The 13,937-nt window shown below is 37.5% G+C and overlaps 1 protein-coding gene across 1 annotated transcript in view; it reads left to right on the top strand.

The window, feature by feature from the left end:
* The window catches only part of GPC5 (glypican 5), a 1,441,555-nt gene that overhangs the window by 346,025 nt on the left and 1,081,593 nt on the right, over positions 1-13,937 (top strand). The window lies entirely within an intron of this gene.

The following is a 13,937-nucleotide window of genomic DNA, read 5'->3' as shown; positions in this document are numbered from 1 at the left end:
TTTGCAGTGCAGAGGCTGTCAACCTTAGGTTAGTATGTGTGTGGAAGTAAATCTTTCCACATTTCTGACTACAGAAAGAATAATCAGGTATCATTTTATAGTCATAGAAATGGCTAGAAATTGGACAGTTTTCAAACTGGTCATACCAAAACCTTCTGTTTCTATGTAGCAGCTTTGCCGGAAAAGCTAGAAGCTTTTAGTAATGTATGTAATTATTACTGTGGGGCTATCTCATTTATATGGCTGAAAACATCTTTTCCACCAAGAAAACCAAACTGTGAATAAATTCTCCTTATCTAATATATCTAAGAGTATGTTTTCTTTTTCTTTTCTCCCAACAAGTGAATCTTCTACCCCTTTTCCTTTGGAAAGTCAGCAAACGTCTACAGAGTTGAAAAGAACCTCAAGTTCAGCTCCTCTGGTTGTAATTTTTTTTCACTGAACTTCCAGAAGAGGTGAAGAGGATGATTCAAGTTCAAATTATGAGGAAATTGATGATTTTATAGGAGTGTATAAAATTATTTCAGAATTTTTGGCAGAATCTGTGGGGGCATAATTTAAGATGATTGAAGTTCGTCTCTTACAAATTAATTGCATTTAGAGGTAGGATGGGTCCTTCATCTATAGCAAGAGTATCAAGCGCTATCTTCTACTTTGTTTTTCGTAGTAAAGAATATTTTCAACATTTAAAATCTATCAATGGCATTTAAAATGTTTAAAGGATACATATGTATAATAGGGGAAAATGGGAAGCAGGAAGCACCAAGAAATCCTTGTATTTGTATCCAATGGCATGGAATGGAAATGACAAAGCTGCCAAATCCACCACAATTGTCTTCAAACTAGTAGAAAAAAATGTGTCTGTGGAGTAGGTTACACATGTGATAGAGACACTTCCTTTCCTTTTTTCATCTTCAGTCCAAAACACAAATCAGATTAACCATTTCCAGGGCACACAGCTTCACCATAATCTGTAGAATCAAGTGTGGCTTCTTTTGCTTGATGCAACAAATGAGAATATGAAGGAAGTTTCAAGGTATCTCTTTTTGTTTTTGTTTAGGCTCATATTCGTAGAGCTATCGACTTTTAGATTAAGCTTCCTTCTCAGAAATGTGATTCATTCTGGTCTGATGACTTTTGAAGTCAAGGAGTCTGAGGCTCTCTTTTTGCTCTATTGGTTTCACCCTCTTTCAGCAAGACTCTTGTTATATAAGGGACACTGTAACTTTGGGGTCTTATAAACTGAGTAAAACCAAAGAATTTGTAGTCTTCAATGTGTTTGGTTTGTCTACATTTTCCAATTTAAGCTAAGCCTTATATAAACAAACATGTATATGAATAATCATAATGGAAGGATGTATAACCTTAATCCTTATCATATAAACATATTTTAGATGGCATAATTAACTAAAGGTAATTGTACATTAATTATCCTAGTCAGTAATATTCTAGACCCCCCACCAGAAAAACTGGGAATAAAAGGATACCTAGGTGACATGTAACATTCCACAGCAATGTTTTTCAAAATGAAAATTACCAGAGTAATAGGAATAAAACTGGAGAATAAAATAGCTTATTTTATCTGAGCATTGCTATTTATAGATTTCCTAGTGCTAATGCCCATCTTTATAACCGAGTTCAGGGACACATGTATTTGGAATGAAAGATACAGAGTATCTGAAAATGCAAGCATGAACAATTTGTACTAGGTATATACCAGCCATTAGTCAGATAAATGTGTGGGAGGAGGTAAATAGGAATATCTGAATGTAATTCCAAAATGCAAAAGATAAAAGAAGGAAGAATAAAGAAGGCTTTTCATTGGCAGACTGTTAAAGGGCAAGTATTTTATTAATGTTCTGCTAATGCTGAGAGAGGTTAATAATGTCTAGATTATATTTTTGTCCCTTAAGTCACAAAGTTTATTGTTAAAATGTTAGCAGCCACAGAAAATATCTTATTGCCAAAGAGGGGAATATTCAAGATTTGACCTAAAATACTGAATCTCAAAATATGGGTACTCAATAATGATTGTGTGAATAGCATAGATTAATATCATTAGATTTGAAAATTGAAAAATTGGTACCATGTTTCTTTAAACTAGTAGAATGAACAATCAATTGTATATTTTAATTACAGTGACCAACAATTATAAGAGGTAGACATTGTATCACGTCTCTTTTGGGATAGATGACCAATTTCCCTAGTATTATCTGGCTAGTTTTAAATCTTGAATACTTGGTCACGTGTTTATTTTCACTAATGGGTTGAAGTCCTTGTTTAAAGTCCTTTTTAATGGAGAACAGAGGTAGTGTTTTTTAAGGCACATTTTAACAACAGTGGAAAACGATGTTAGAACTAATTTTGAAAACCTAGTTTTGACAACAGGTTTAAATCACTCTTTTTAGAGGAGGATGCTTTCAGAAAGGGTGTTTTTTATGGGGACATTAAGTGGTAATGTGTTGGGTTTGGAAGGTCTTTGAAAAGTGAGGAATAGAGGCATCTGTCCTAATTGCATAGATGGCTATGAACTTCCAGCTCAAGGCTAGAATCAAATTACAGGGAGTGCTAAACATGAAACACCTGTTTACAAAGAAGTCTCTGCAAAGGGTCTCTAAGGAAATCAGCCCATTATCTGAGCTCCTTTCCATCTCTTTCCTATTACTTTCCCTGTTGCTCCCCAACCTACCAACCCTTTAGTTTTGTTTTGAAATCACAGTAAATCCTCTAATAAAGGGGAATCATGTCATGTGCGGGAGATGACTTCCTATGTGGAGGGGAAAACCTGGACTCACTTAGGGGAAAAAAAAAATCCTCCTCTTTGAGAAAGGTGCCAATCTTTAGGTCACAGTTTCCGTAATAAGCAATGAGTTCAGGTGGGGTTCAGAGAGCAGACTTAACGACTTGCTCTTTTGGAAAAATTATTCTTTTTCTTTTGAATCAAATATGAATGCCATGCTTGAAACACATTTTCATTTGTGATAAATGTGCCATATATTGCATTGCTTCTCAGTGGTGTGTTCACCCTCTCTTCCCAGAATGGGCCAAGAAACGAGACTTCCATTCTCCATCTGACTATACAAGTTTAATTATTTTCAAGCATTTGCAATGAGAGTGGTGTTTGCCCTTTCTATTCTATTAGAATAGAAATCTATTTTTTGTATTCTAAAGACTTCTGTAAATATTTTGTCAAATAGAATGAGTTAGGTGAGAATAACGTTAAATGATTAAATATAGATTCAGAACAGCAAGAGAAAAGAGTTCTTATCTAGAAACATGTAACTATATATTTCCTCTGCTGAGCAGGAGACTGACATTTTAAGCGTCTACTGTTTGACAGCTGTGGTCAGACATCTCTACAGGGTTGAGCCTGCTCATTAGTGCCACATTAACCTTCACTTTGCCTCAGGCCATTAACTAGCAAACTGCACATTTGACCTTTGTTCTACAGATATTTTCAAACAGTGTGCTAGGCATTGCTTTTAATTCGGATTCTGTATTATGTGTGGACTGACTTTAGGGGTAAGAAAAAAATCAATATATGTCATTAAGTAGAGAAACATGAGGTCTGAGACATTCCAGAAAGAAAATCTCCATTTGAAAATAAGATTCTTGATTTGCATTTCTCTGATGGCCGGTGATGACGAGCATTTTTTCATGTGTCTGTTGGCTGTATGCATGTCTTCTTTTGAGAAATGTCTCTTCATATCCTTTGCCCACTTTTTGATGGGGTTGTTTGTTTTTTTCTTGTAAATTTGTTTGAGTTCTTTGTAGGTTCTGGATGTTAGCCCTTTGTCAGGTGAGTAGATTGCAAAAATTTTCTCCCATTCTGTAGGTTGCCTATTCACTCTGATGATAGTTTCTTTTGCTGTGCAGAAGCTCTTTAGTTTAATTAGATCCCATTTGTCAATTTTGGCTTTTGTTGCCATTGCTTTTGGTGTTTTAGACATGAAGTCCTTGCCCATGCCTATGTCCTGAATGGTATTACCTAGGTTTTCTTCTGGGTTTTTATGGTATTAGGTCTAACGTTTAAGTCTCTAATCCATCTTGAATTAATTTTCATATAAGGAGTAAGGAAAGGATCCAGTTTCAGCTTTCTACTTATGGCTAGCCAATTTTCCCAGCACCATTTATTAAATAGGGAAACCTTTCCCCATTTCTTGTTTTTGTCAGGTTTGTCAAAGATCAGATAGCTGTAGACGTGTGGTATTATTTCTGAGGACTCTGTTCTGTTCCATTGGTCTACATCTCTGTTTTGGTACCAGTACCATGCTGTTTTGGTTACTGTAGCCTTGTAGTATAGTTTGAAGTCAGGTAGCATGATCCCTCTAGCTTTGTTCTTTTGACTTAGGATTGTCTTGGCAACGCGAGCTCTTTTTTGGTTCCATATGAAGTTTAAAGCAGTTTTTTCCAATTCGGTGAAGAAACTCATTGGTAGCTTGATGGGGATGGCATTTCACACCAGTTAGAATAGCAATCATTAAAAAGTCCGGAAACAACAGGTGCTGGAGAGGATGTGGAGAAATAGGAACACTTTTACACTGTTTGTGGGATTGTAAACTAGTTCAACCATTGTGGAAAACAGTATGGCGATTCCTCAAGGATCTAAAACTAGAAATACCGTATGACCCAGCCATCCCATTACTGGGTATATACCCAAAGGAATATAAATCTGGCTGCTAAAAGACACATGTACAAGTATGTTTGTTGTGGCACTATTCACAATAGCAAAGACTTAGAATCAACCCAAATGTCCATCAGTGACAGACTGGATTAAGAAGTCTGTCATGGCACATATACACCATGGAATACTATGCAGCCATAAAAAAAGATGAGTTTGTGTCCTATGTAGGGCCATGGATGCAGCTGGAAACCATCATTCTCAGCAAACTATCGCAAGAACAGAAAACCAAACACCGCATGTTCTCACTCATAGGGGGGAATTGAACAATGAGATCACTTGGACTCGGGAAGGGGAACATCACACGCCGGGGCCTGTTATGGTATGGGGAGGGCGGAGGGGGAAGGGATGGCATTGGGAGTTATACCTGATGTAAATGACGAGTTGATGGGTTCTGACAAGTTGATGTGTGCAGCACACCAACATGGCACAGGTATACATATGTAACAAACTTACACGTTGTGCACATGTACCCTAGAACTTAAAGTATAATAATAAAAAATAATAATAATAAGATTCTTCTTGGATACTTTTCTAGATAATTAGCTTTGGTCAAAATTAGAAATAGTCTCTTTTGTGTTGGATTCAATGGAAAAAAAAAGAGGGGTGCAATATGTGACAATTTATAAATGTTTAAAATGAAACAAGTTCCTATGAGATGAGGACATAGGATTGAGAGGTATGCCTTTTGAACATAGTTTTGTTTCTAGCAAGGTCTGATTAAATGAAATGCAAGGTCAAATGTAGATTAGAGCCATGGGCCTTAAGGCAAATAGCTTCCTAAAAGATCAACAAAGTTTGAAACTATGCCAGCCTTATAAATTAAAATGTAAATTTGCTTAGTGAAATATTTTCAAAAGACTATGCTAATGTTGCTATATCCAGTTTATGGAATATTATATAGTTAATTAAAAATAAGACTCTATTTATTAACCTGAAAGGGGTTCATCATATACTGTCATGTGAGAAAGATTCTATTTCATATATGTGTATAGCTTGGTACAGATTTTGCGAACCCAAACCATCTCTATATCCCTCTCTATCTTTCTATGTCAGTCTGTCTGTCTATCTGTCTGTCTTTAGCTGCTTGTTAGTTTGCACGTAGCAAAAGCTGGAGAATAAGATAAACACCAAGCTGTTATAGTGGTTTCCTCACGTGGGAGGGTTGGAAAGACTATGGAAGGACAGAAATTAACTGGTTAGTCATGCACCTTTTTATTATTTTACACCTTACTAAAAGATATATTACTTTTATAATTAAACATGAATAAAGTCAACTACAATAGTATAGCCAGTTGGAAGTGTTACTCAATTTAATAGTAGTAACTGGCATTCCTTTGTCAACAGATTCAGAAACAACTACTTCAGGGTGGGTTGCATTCCCCTTTATTTGTATTTTTTACCATGTGATATATCAGGAGACCTTTCTGGCACTGTTGGCCTCAAGGGCATGGGAAACAATGAAGCAATAACTATGCTAGTCCATGTTTCTCCCCTGCCTTCAGTAAGCTCAGGGCAAATAAGGCTGCAGGCTATGAATGAGCAATTGTGCTACAGCCTTCTTCTACTTTACTGTGCTAGCACAGTGTACAAAGCTGGGCATTAGCCAGTGATTAGAATTTGCCCCACTGCCTGCTTCCCGCTTCAAACATTTTAGACTGGTCAAAACATATAGGTAACTCCTGTCTGAACGTATTGCATTCTCAGCGTAGTTTTTTGTCGAGAAGAAGCAATGTATCTGTTTTTTTTTTTTTTCTAATCTAACAATCTACTAATGAGTGTGTTTTTAAAATGTGATAATTTCCATAAATGTTTGGAAACAGGTGGAAATACTCTTCTATCTAAAGATGTATTCAACTTTGATTAATCAAATATCCACTGGCAGCCAGTTATTGCTAAGTAATGAGATTTTCAGTTAATTAATGAAACAAGATGTTGAAGTCTGTATCAACTAAATGCCTAAGTGATAACTTAGTGACTTTTCATGAGTCTTTTTGTTTCTCTTGTTTTCACTTTTGTTATTTATAAGAGGGTTGGACTGCGTCACTGGTTCTCAAACCTGGCTGCACATTAGGATCCTTTAGGAAGCGTACAGGAAACCCAAATGCTCAGTTCTCATCCCGGACCAATAAATCTGATTGTTTGAGGGAGAATTCCAGGTGTACAGTTTAAAATGTGTCTTTGGTAATGACAATGTATAGATAGGACAGAGAGCTGTTGGAACAGATGATCTCTAAGGCTCCTTCTATCTCTGTCTTCATAACGCAGCATATCTGTGATGTATTAATTATGATAGCTATCTTACACAGCAGTGCAACTAAATATTAATGTGTCACTACATATTAATTTTAACATTACATATAAATAGGAGCTGTCTTGAGCTTCTTTAGTAGAGTTTGGCCCAGTTGTTGTACTACCTTAGAGATTCCTTCTATTTTTTAATGCAGCACACCAGAAAGGTCTCTCTGATATTTTGCCAGAATCTAGAAATAGGTCCCCTAATTTAAAGTTTCCTGATTTAAAGTTTCCCAAGCCACCTGTGCACTTAAAGAACTTTAAATTATCACTAGCATTGTGTAAAACATATTTCTTGTAGGAGCTTCTAATTCTAGAAGTTGTTAAAAACTAAGACTTCATCTGGGGCTAATTCAAAAAGAATTTGTTAAGTGCCTGTTGGATACCAAACTATGGTCCAAATCCTGAGAACATGAGGAAGACATGACTTTTGTCTTTAGGAAACACATTCACTAATTGGGAAGGTAGATTGGCATACAAGGGAATTCTAATACTAGAGAGCAAGGGCTATAATACAACCATAGACAGGTGCTAGATGAGAAATGAGGATGAACCCATTGCTATACCAGTTGGTTAGGGAAGGAGTTGGAGAGGAGGTGAGGTTTAAGCAGGATCTTGAAGGATGGGTAGAAAGTTGAGAGTAAAGTAGAAGAGAAGACAGTTCTGGGTGGAGGAAACTGGATGTGCTAAGCCTGGAATCTTGTTCAGTAAATATTGAGTTGTTTTATGCAATGTGTGTATAGGTGTGTGGGCTTTGGCTGGTGTATGTGAATAGAGAGAAGGGGGACTGTCATGGGATGAGGTTTAGGGTAAAGGGTCAAGAGCTCTTATGCCATGGCAAGACATTTTATTGTTTCTTATTTTCTTAATTTTTAATAGATATAGTGGGTAAAAGTGCAGTTGTATTACATGGATATGTTGTGTAGCCGTGAAGTCTGGGCTTTTAGCATAACCATCATCCAAATAATGCACATTGTAACCATTTTGCCTACCTCACCCCACTTCCACCTCCCACCTTCCTGAGTCTCCAGTGTCTATTATTCCACTCTCTAAGTCCATGAGTTCCCATTGTTTAGCTCCTACTTGTGAGAACATGTGATATTTGACTTTCTGTTTCTGATTAATTTCACTTAACATAATGTCCTCCAGTTCCATCAGTGTTGCTGTAAAAGACATGATTTCATTCATTTTTATGGCTGAGTAGTATTCCAGTGTGTATAATATATACCACATTTTCTCCAGTCTCCTATTGATGGACACTTAGGTTGATTCCATGTCTTTGTTTTTGTGAGTAGTGCTGCGATAAACATATGAGTACAGGTCTCTTTTTGATATAATGATTTATTTTCCTTTGGGTAAATACCAAATAGTGGAATTGCTGGGAAAGTGGAATTTCCAAATAACAAATAGTTGAATTTCCTTTGGGAAATACCCAATAATGGGATTGCTGGATCAAATAGTAGTTCTATTTTTAGTTCTTTCAGAAATCTCCATACCATTTTCTATAGAGGTTGATTTAATTTATATTTCTACCAACAGTGTATAAGTGTTCCCTTTTCTCCACATCTTTGCCAGCATCATAACAGATGCTGCATAAAGAAGGAGCATACATAAATTCTGCCTACGTTTATTCGAACCCCAAACAAGTCCCATGACTTTTTAATAAAGACATTTTGTGTGAATGAGTTAGTGTTTTAAAAGCACGGAAGTGGTATTTTTTGGAGACAGAGTCTTGCTGATCTGTTACCCAGGCTGGAGTGCAGTGGCACAATCTCAGCTTACTACAACCTCTGCCTCCTGGGTTCAAGCAATTCTCCTGCCTCAGCCTCCCGTGTAGCGGGGATCACAGGCATGCGCCACCACATCCGGCTAATTTTTGTATTATTAGTAGAAATGGGGTTTCACCATGTTGGCCATGCTGATCTCAAACTCCTGACTTCAATTGATTCCGTCCACCTTGGTCTCCCAAAGTGTTGGGATTGCAGGAGTGACCCACCGTGCCTGGCCTGTATGGCTCATTTCTAATGATTCTGCATTCAACTTGGAAAATGGCAGCAAAGGGAACAAATGCTACACTGTTACAAGCCCAAATTAGAAATGATCCATTTTTATTGGTCCAGACATAGAGCCTTTGAATAAATATTCGGATGAGGAACATTTTTCTATTTTCTTTTAAATATGGTCAAACTGTTACTCTTAATAATTATATTTCATTTCTGTGTACTAGAGATAGTTCAAGCATGAGATGAGCAACTGACATATGAAACACAGTCCCCGAAGGATAATTCGATGGGACTGTTAATATCTCCCTGCGTTTATTATGATCCTAATTTTAATAGGAAATATTCTTATAACTGTAGAGAAATAATTGCACAGATGAAGTCACTCTCCCAGCAGCTTAAATTTATAATCTTTCTAATAATATAATATTTTGTTCCTTGAAATATTTCATGTAACACTGGAAACGTAGTCATGTATTAGCTTGAGCATTGAGCTGGCAACTGAGATGTGAATTCTGATAATAGGGCCACCATTAATTTGCTCTGTGGTAGCAGGTAAGTTTTTTTTTTTTTTTTTTTTTTTTTTTTTGAGATGGAGTTTTGCTCTTGTTGCTCAGGCTGGAGTGTAGTGGCACGAACTTGGCTTACCACAACCTCCGCCTCCTGGGTTCAAGCAATTCTCCTGCCTCAGCCTCCTGAGTAGCTGGGATTACAGGCAGGTGCCACCATGTCCAACTAATTTTGTATTTTTAGTAAAGATGGGGTTTCTCCATGCTGGTCAGGCTGGTCTCGAACTCCTAACCTCAGGTGATCCACCCACCTCGGCCTCCCAAGGTGCTGGGATTACAGGCGTGAATCACTGCACCTGGCCTGTAAGTCTTTTTGACTGGTTCACTATTCCTACTGGTGTTTCAATCCCCTCCTTTTCCACCATCTCAATTATTTTTGTTTAATATACCTACTGAAGATCCCTAGTTCTGTTATCTCTACTTTCATCAGTGCAACTGCATTTTGCAACACTACTCTTTTTTTTTTTTTTTTTTTGAGGCAGAGTCTCGCTCTGTCGCCCGGACTGGAGTTCAGTGGCCGGATCTCAGCTCACTGCAAGCTCTGCCTCTCGGGTTTACGCCATTCTCCTGCCTCAGCCTCCGGAGTAGCTGGGACTACAGGCGCCCGCCACCTCGCCCGGCTAGTTTTTTGTATTTTTAGTAGAGACGGGGTTTCACCGTGTTAGCCAGGATGGTCTCGATCTCCTGACCTCGTGATCCGCCCGTCTCGGCCTCCCAAAGTGCTGGGATTACAGGCTTGAGCCACCGCGCCCGGCCTAACACTACTCTTAATTCCTGCCACCTAAACCCTGCCAAACACAGAACATAGTGTTCCAAAGTAGGATTTCCCCCCTAAATTTCTGTCTTTACAAACCAAAACCCACCTTAATATTAATACAGACTTTCTTTCCTTATTTTAGCCTCAGAAAATTCAAAGCTAACCACTCTGTTTTCAGTAGCCCTTCCTCTCTCTCTTTTGCAGAATTTCTGATTAATGAATTCTTAATTTTCTTTTCCTATCATTGTATCAACCAATTGAGACTAAGTTATGATGCATTAGAAAACTACACCAACATACCATTGGTTTAGAACAATAACATTGTGTTACTGTTTAGAACCTGTGCCATTTCAGATCAGCAGCCATTACTGCTTAAGTTGCCTGGGGTTTAGGACGCAGAATGACAGAGCAGTCTTCCTCTGAAACATTGCCAGTCATTGTGCCAGAGGGAAACGGAAGCTGGCAAAGCCTCGTTAGTTCTTAAAGCTTCAGCCTAGAAGGAGCATACATAAATTCTGCCTACGTTTATTCGAACCCCAAACAAGTCCCATGACCAAAACCAACTTCCAAGCTCCTGTGTGCCCAGAAGGTAGATAATTAGAATATCCAGAAACAAGCTAATTACCACAAACCCTTATCTCCTTTTTATACCCGAATATTTTCAACTGTCTTCCCCATTGAAATGAGCATACATACAAACAAATCTTTAATTTTTCTTTTTTGAATCTCTACTTATGGTTTCCCATGCTCTTCCTTTTTTTTTTTTTTTTTTTTTTTTTGAGACGGAGTCTCGCTCTGTCACCCAGGCTGGAGTGCAGTGGCACGATCTCGGCTCATTGCAAGCTCTGCCTCCCAGGTTCATGCCATTCTCCTGCCTCAGCCTCCGTGAGTAGCTGGGACTACAGGCACCCGCCACCACGCCTGGCTTATTTTTTGTATTTTTAGTAAAGATGGGGTTTCACTGTGTTAGCCAGGATGGTCTCGATCTGCTGACCTCGAGATCCGGCCATCTCAGCCTCCCAAAGTGCTGGGATTACAGGTGTGAGCCACCGCGCCCAGCAGAAGTGTACAGTCTTGAGCCCTGCCCTGAAACTACGGAATCTGAATCTGCATTTTGGGAAAATCCCCAGATGAGATTTGTACCTAGTAAGTTTGAAAGTAGCATTCTGTTTGATTTCTCTATCTAGACATTCCAAAGAAATCTCAGACTGAACATGTTGAGAATGAAACCATTAATTCCTCAGTCTTCACTCATTTATGAATTTGATGACTATTTATTGGGGCTACTGTATGTAACACCATGGCTCTATGATTTATGGCAGTGAAAAAAACAACAAAATTTCTGCCTGCCTGAATATTTTATTCCAGACCATAGAGACAGTTAAGAAACAATAAGGCCTGATTAATCTGTATATTACATAAGTGGCTAGAAAGTGATGTGTGCCTTGGAAAGATGAAAATATGGAGCGAGATAAGGATGATCATAAGTATAGTTTGGGACCCTGGGAAGGTGAGATTTCTCTTCCTTTATTTCTTATCTCAGCGAATGACATGAGCATCCCTCACATGAGCAGGGGGAAAACACAATTAGAAATTGTGTGTGTTATCTTAACATTCTTCCTTTAGCCTGTCAATTCTGGGTTCCTAATGTCTTTCAAATCTTTCACTTGTTTTTCTGTTCACTGACAGGCTATTTCTCACATCCTCAGGGTTTCTCCTGCTCAGGTGATAGCCACCTAAGTGACCTCACTGCTTTCTACTCCCAAACTGCTGCCATGATGATGATGACACCTGCTTGCTGGAAAACTTAATGGTTCCAACTTCCTTTTGAATAAAACAGAAACATCTTATGATGAGCAATAAGACTGATGATAAAATGGTTTCTTCGTACCATTTCACCATGGTTCATTCCCATAAGCACAATCCCCACTAATGAAACTGCATACTAGCTGTATTTTCTTTCCTCTTACCCTTACTCATCCTGACTTTTTGTTTGGTTTGCTTGCTTGTTTTGCATGGAGCACTAAAATATTACCTTGTTTTGTAAATATCTTCTGATTCGTCTGTGCACTAAAATTTGGCTCTATTAACATTGTCTTATCATTGTAGGTGTTCCCCAAAATGTGTGTTCTTAGAAGGCAGGGGCTCTCTTGCTTACCTGTGAATCCTTAGTGCCAATACAAAACTTAGCACTCAATAGTGTTTCTTACTTTTTGACTAATAATTTATAAATGATGGTGCATAGAATGACTGGAAATCTTCTAGGATACAATCCTTTCAGAATAAATATAGGCAATGGTATGACGGTGTGTTTGGGAAACAGAAAGCACCTCACTTTTGTGGGACCCTAAAGTATGGTTTGGGTTGTTGTTGAAATTGAGGTGAGAAGATACCTTGCACATCTTTCCAAGAAACTTGGATAAAATGCTGTAGAGAAGCTTTTGAAAGACTTTAAGTGAGTAACATAATCTCTGGAATATCAAATTTGAATTTTAGAAAGTGACTGTCATTGAGAATGGGAAGAGATTGGAGGGATGTAATCTTAGTGTAATAAGTCCAGAGAAAGATAATAAAGGCTTGGACTAAGGCAATGACGGTATAGTCGTGGGAAAGAGGACTGGAAAAGAAAGACGTAAAGCTTTCCCTATGAGGATATATTGATTTTGAAGGGAGAAATGAACTTGGTGCTATCCACCAAGACTGCAGTAGGTGACTTAGGGTCCATAAAAATATATTCAGTTTTACATCATCAATTTAAAAGTCTCAACATTCCATCAATTTGAGCCTGGTCTCTTCATTGCTAGAAGACTCTTTGATTCCAAACAAGTGATCATTTATAGTGAATACAATTTAGGACAGGAGTCACACATCCTGCCATTCATTAAACCCCAACTTTCTAAAAAAAGAATTAGTCTGCCTCCTCAATTATGTTTTAGTAGCTGCAACATATAAATTGGTATTTGTTCATGCATTCCAATTACCATAGTAGAGATATAGCCATCTTTGAGGGACTTATTTTCTGGCAAAGGAAATTGACTTAAAGTAGTAAATATGATTTAAATACTCACCAAATACTTATATTAAAAACTTCTGATTTTCTCTATGAGTTTTGATGTTACATATTTGAAAGTAACATTTATCTTTTTTACAAATCAACTCCAGCAATATTCACAAATAGTTCTTTAAAAACCAATACATTTGTGTCCAGCCTGGGCAGTATAGCAGGATATCATCTCTAAAACAAAACAAAACAAAAATAATAGGAGAGAACTAAAAATTAATGATCTTGAGTAACAGATGTGACAAAATGAGATTTAATTTTTTAAAAATTAGTTACTCCAGCTATAATTTAGAATCACCCTTCTTCTTTGATCTCATTTTTAAACAAATTATATTTTTAATTTTAATGAGGATGACATTTCATAATTGCTATATTTTAACTGCTTATTCCATGAATTTCTAAAGTTTACTTTACTTCCAACATTTCCTTCTTCTGTCCCTTCCTTCCGGTCTAGAGAGCATCTCCTATGATCAGCCTAGGGCTTTTCATTTCTTTTTCCAAAGCAATTGTTTATGTCAAAAAAAAAGTCATAATGAAGGTCTTTAGGACTTGGCCTTTTGAAATATTAAAGCTC

Source organism: Piliocolobus tephrosceles, chromosome X, assembly GCF_002776525.5.
Source record: "Piliocolobus tephrosceles isolate RC106 chromosome X, ASM277652v3, whole genome shotgun sequence".
NCBI classification, from domain to species: domain Eukaryota; kingdom Metazoa; phylum Chordata; class Mammalia; order Primates; family Cercopithecidae; genus Piliocolobus; species Piliocolobus tephrosceles.
Note: the sequence above shows the minus strand (reverse complement) of the source record. Positions and strands in the feature narration are given on the sequence as shown.